The following is a 6,311-nucleotide window of genomic DNA, read 5'->3' as shown; positions in this document are numbered from 1 at the left end:
CCCCTTTAGCTTTAATTTTCCTGAATTCAAATAATCTTGCACATGTGCCTCAACTGCATGGAAGCATCACAATCATCCCATTAAAGTATTACCTCTAAGTATTTTCTAGAACTTAAAAATCATAAGGAACTATTCATTCTTATCACTAAGAAACTTGAGAAGTTGTGATATTCTAAATAATTTTAGATTTTTCTCCTAGGATGATTATCACAGAGGTGCTAGTTGTTTGCACATCTATTTATTTCTTTTCCTTTCAAGCCCTTACTCAGTTAGCTTGTACTGTCTAATAATTTTTTTAAAAAAATTAATGGTTCAAGTGCACAACCATTGTTGCTGTTGTTGCTGTTCCTAATTCTGTAAGGCAGCAGTTTGGACGGAGTCAACTAAGAAGCTTTTATGGTTTAGGTTTGGCTTACTAAGGCACTTGACCAACTGATAGGTGTTGCTGGGGCCAAATGGTTAGGATCGCCTCACCTTCATGTTTGGTGGTTGCAAGCTGTTGGCCAGGTTCTCCTCCATGGGACCTCTCCATCCACTTTAGATTGATTTCCAAGGATGGCAATAATCCAACAGGGAGAGAGCAGAAGTTGAAAGTCTTTTGAGTCCTTGGCTCAAACTGTGGTAAGTCACGCATGCCATATTTTGGTTAAAGCTAGTCACGTGGGTAAAACCAGATTCAAGGTGTGAAGGGAAACACCCCAGCTTTGATGGGAATGGCTGCAGAAATGCAGACAGTTTTTCATCTAACATCAATGCATAATTAATCTAGCTTCCCCACCCTCTGATCCAGCTGAATATGGCTACGTGACTGAATTCCAGACTGTGAAATATTGCATGGTTCTTTTCAAGGTCTCGCCTTCCGGTTCAACAGATTGCAGTATCTAAGGTAGCATGAAAGCAGGTAATAAACATCAAACTTTCTCCAGCCTGAGTCTTGGCAATAACTGTGTAAGCAGAGAATCCCCATCCATCTGCCCCCATCTGTTCTGCTTCCTGAGGCATTCCTAAGCAGCATGTGAGTAAAATATTAACTTACTTTATATTAGCTGGTACCTACCTGATAGAGACTAATATTTAGTATTGCCTAATTTCCTGTAATTAATATAGTGAGTTTATTTTTTGTATATTTGTCATTATGTAATAAACTTTTAATAATACTAAAATTGCTTTTTTTCAGCAGATATTTTTGAGAGCAAAAAGTCCATTCTTGAATGGAAATATCTACATTTTTACTAAAGAAATAATATATTAGTGTAAACTTGAAGTTTGTTTATAAAACTATTGCACATATGTAAAACATATGCAGTGTTCTCATATAAACTATACAATATTCTAATGTCTTTGTAGAGAGACTCTTTAAATCTAGAGGTCACCATGTATAGTTCAAAATGATCCTTAGTGGAATTTGGGGATGCTGAAATATCCTTTGTGTTATGTATAATAGTTTCAATTTAGAGATTCAGGAATAATTATTTCAGGGAAGAAAGAATCTTTGATTAAAATAGAATGCTCTGGGTAATCAAGATTTTTTCCCCCCAAATACTTTTACCAACCTTGGAAAGAAATCAGATTACCAAGAAGAAAACTCCCAAAGACAATAATATAGGCTTGTCCCCCCAAAATGTGTACACACTTTAACAGCTGATAGGTCATTTTTTAAAATAAAACACATCTTAATAAACACTGCTTTTATAATTATTCAAAGTTTTATATGCATTTTTTGGGAACACCAGTGACATTGAGTTTTTTGGGGAAAAATCAAATACTCTAGTATTTTTTATGTATAATGCTGTCATGACATAATAATATATATTACCTTCAATAAATGGATCTACACTTTTTTCTTATTAAAGTAATACATAAATATGTTAAAAATCTACATAGTACAGGAGGTAAAATAAATATTAAAATTCTCTCCCTCCCACTCTACAACCTCAACTTCGTCGATTGTTAAATAATAGCTACTCTTCACAAATTCTTTGATTCTTCAATAATTTTTATTAGTCTTATTTTTTTCACCTTATTCTGTATTTTGGACTGTCACTTAATAACTTAGCTTACAGATATTTCTATTTTAAAATATACATATGTTGCTACTTTATGACTTTCTGATTTTCAACTGTTTTGTTGGTTCCTCTATGAAATATAAGGGAATTAGCACACTTACGCACTTCTGTCATTTCTCTTTCTTTTTTTCTTTTTTTTAAAATATATTTTATTGATTTTTCACAGAGAGGAAGGGAGAGAGATAGAGAGCTAGAAATGTCGTTGAGAGAGAAACATCGACCAGCTGCCTCTTGCACACCCCCCACCGGGGATGTGCCCGCAACCAAGGTACATGCCCTTGACCGGAATCGAACCTGGGACCCCTCAGTCTGCAGACCGACGCTCTACCACTGAGCCAAACCGGCTTCGGCTGTCATTTCTCTTTCAACATATTTCCCCAGATAGTCTCACATTATTCTTATATTGTCAAGCTTTAGGACTTTTACATTTGGCTCTATACAAAAATTTCCAGAAAAGTTTATTGCTTTATGTTTAAATGCCTTTCATGCTCATTGTCATTCTTTTGAAATTGTCATTTCTTGAAAACCAAGGTATCATTAGTATTTGGCTGAATTTCAACCATATATTTTCTTAATCTATATTTGAAATTGATAACAATTTGACAGGGGGAAAAAATATTCAGTCATATCTTCTGCCTCAAACTGTTGTAGACCTAGCAAACAGACTTTGCATTATTGATGAGGGAATGCTATGTAAATAATAATAATAATAATAATAATAATAATAATAATAATAAATGAAAAAAGAAAGAAAAAAATTGAAATAAGGTTAACATTTGCATTGTTTTTACTAATGAGTGTTTGTTTTTTTTATGTCTAGAGAACACAGAATTTTTTCTTTGTCTCTGAAATGAAAAAACACACACAACACAACAGTAAGAGAATATATCATATTGTTGATAACCCTTCTTGGGAGTTGGTTTATCCTTTCAATCTAAAAATGCATATTTTAGAAAATTCTATCTCATCTATATCATTTCAAATACCTTTATTATTTTCATGCACCAATCTCAAGTGTGCTCTCACTGTTAGAGGGGCTGTTCTCAGGTTACCAGACTCATTTTACCTGCTCTTGAAAACCCAGAAGTCTGAGAATATATATCCCCACCTGGTCTGGAAGGAAGTGTTAAGCAATGATGGCACATGCAGGAGAAAAATACTACAATCCCCTTGCCTCTGACTGGGATAACTCTCAGCTGTGAGCCATACTGTCTCACAGCTGCCTTGTTATTTTGTGTTCATGTTTCCTTATGCTGGTATTTTATTAGGAATCATACCACTGTTTGGCTTCTTTCCATTCTTGTTCTCATCTTTTCACTCCCCTACTGGTTTTGTTTTGAAAAAATTCATAATCCTTTTGACCTTAAATCTGCTTAGTATATTCCTCTATTTCAAAAAAGATTCCCCCTTTCATATAAGAACTGAGGCCCAGTGCACGGATTCATGCACTGGTGGGTTCCCTTGGCCTGGCCTGGAGGGATTGGGCCAAAATTGCCTCTCTAACATCCCCTGAGGGGTCCCACATTGCTAGAGGAAACAGGCCAGGCTGAAGTACTCCACAAGTGCATGAATCTGTGTACCGGGCCTCTAGAATACACATAAGATTTTTGGTTAATCTCTTCCCACCCTCCCTTCTTCCCTCTGAGATACATCAGTCTGTTCCCTGTTTCCATGCCTATAATTTCTACTCCTGCATTGAACATCTGCCCCCTGGAGGTCAGTGTGCATCATAGCTAATGACAGGTCAGCCTGTCGGCCTGTCAGCTAGTCGCTTTAGCTTTTATATATATATATATATGCTAGAGGTCTGATGCACCAAATTTGTTCCAGGGTAGGCCTTCGCAGCCCCCACTGCCTCGCAGCCCATGCCCAACCCACTGCCCACACCTGCCTTAGCCAGGCACTACCTGTATCTGCCACCCGTGTTTGCCACCCACGTCGGCCACCACACTCCCCCAGTTCCCTAGTTCCATGGAGTATCCCGGGGATTACAGAGCCTTCCCACTCACATCAATCATCCCACAGAGAGTGGCCTGGGCCTCTCGCTTTGGGGTGAGCGTGGAGTCCCCCAATTGATTGCCCCCTGGCCAATGATCAGGGCCTCCCTCTGCAGGTGATTGTGGGGTGATGGCAGGCCCTCCGACCAATCACATCACACTTGCCTTGGCTAACCTGGTGCCATTGCTTGTTATAGCATGGTATCCAGATGGTCTTTCTGCTGTTTGGCCATTCGATAGATTTACATATTACGCTTTTATGATTAGAGACAAAAAATGCCCTATGCACAAAACTCAAGCAAGTGTAGGCCTTTCTTCTCCCAGCTGTCAGCACTGGCTTCCCTCTGACACCGGGGACCCCCCTTTTCTCTGGCTGCTGGCAGGCACCGGGGCCCAGGCTTCACTCTGGCTGCCAGCAGGCACCCGAATGCAAGCTTCCCTCAGCTCCGGCTTCATCCGGAAGGACATGCAGAAGGATGTCTGGTCTAATTAGCATATTATGCCTTTATTATTATAGATTATTATAGGTAGAGATATTTTTAGTTCATTTGCCATATTCTACTTTTAAAGAATATCAATTATACTTATGGATTTCCATTTTCCTTTTTAATTATCTACTATCATTACTTTAATCACATTCTTCTTGTTTTCTTTTCCTTTTTTTCATATAATTTTGAAACCAGTAATACATACATGTAATTTTAATGTTCATTATGTATTTTATATTTTATTGTTTCTGATATAGCTTTTAATTCTAAACACCTTTGGTATTATGTTTATTTATTTATAAATCTCTTATTAGTTTACTTTTATACTCCTTTTTAGTTTTATCTTTTCTTTATTATTTCCCTATTCCTCCACTTTTTTAAAACTTATATTTTCCTTTTTTTTCTCTCATTTGCTCACTATCTGTCTTCCTCCTCAACTCTTTCTAAAGTCTATATTCCATTTATTATTTTAAAGAGGGAATATTTTTTGAAATGTCTACTCTTTTTGGAACTAATTCTTTATCTTCTATATATTATGCATGAACTTCCTGTTTAATATTTTTTGCTCTTTTTATTTTTTGAAATATATTTTATTGATTTCAGAGAGGAAGAGGGAGGGAGAAAGAGATAGAAACAACAGTGATGAGAGAGAATCATTGATCAGCTGCCTCCTGCATGCCCCCTTGACTGGAATTGAACCTGGGACTCTTCAGTCTGCAGGCCAATGAGCCAAACTGAGGGCATTTTCCTCCTTTTTTAAAACATTAATTTTAAAAAATGTTCACTTAACACATAAATTTTCAAAGTTAATAAAGTTTTTTATTATAAAGCAATGGTGTACTAAGTGCTTTTTATTCATTAGTTTATTTAATTCTTATGACAAAAAATTTTATTATTAGCCCCAATTTATTGAGTAGGAAAGTAAATGTTAGTAAGGTTATATAGACTAATGATGAAAAAAATGGATATGGAAAACTTCTATCTGTGCTGATTATTCCTTTATATAGAGTTTATTCTATAAGTTATAAAATTTAATAGAGCCCTGACTTTTATAGAATAAGTTATAACTTATATGCATCATCGTTTTAACCACAGACAATTTTTTTTTTGCTAAAAACAAGAATATTATATTACAAATAATCAGTTCTGGGAGGGGTCTAGTGATTGTGATTGTTTTTGCTGATAGAAAATTGTTTTAAAATCACTTCATGATAACAGTGTTTCAGAATGGTTTATTTGGACCATCAACAAAAGGAAATGAAAAAAAAACAAAACAGCATCATAATGCCACCTAACATATTGCTGCAGACATAATGGATACCTTTTGCATGTGTCTGACACAATAGGGTCATGTTTGAAAATACCTTGTCAAGTCAGTATGATACAGAGTCTGCTAACTATAAAATGCATTTTTTCCTTTTTTTATAATACACAAAAATTATTTATGGCCTATCTGATTGCACAATTGGTAAGTCAGTAAACAGTGTTTTAAAGAAAGACTGAGAGAGGAAAAAATGGGGAGAGAGAGGAGGAGAGTCTTGCCTTCCATTTAGAACTTGATGGTGACTATAACTTACTTTGGTCATGAAATATGAATTAAAGTGATTTGCACCACTTCTTAGTCTCTTTCATTACATTTCATTTTTGTTTTCCATTACATTTAAAAAATATATATTTTCTTGATTTTTTACAGAAAAGAAGGGAGAGGGATAGTGAGCTAGAAACATCAGGATGTGCCTGAAATTAAGGTACATGCCCTT

This window comes from Pipistrellus kuhlii, unplaced genomic scaffold (genome assembly GCF_014108245.1).
Source record: "Pipistrellus kuhlii isolate mPipKuh1 unplaced genomic scaffold, mPipKuh1.p scaffold_m20_p_3, whole genome shotgun sequence".
Taxonomy (NCBI): Eukaryota; Metazoa; Chordata; class Mammalia; order Chiroptera; family Vespertilionidae; genus Pipistrellus; species Pipistrellus kuhlii.
This window is presented reverse-complemented; position numbering follows the sequence as displayed.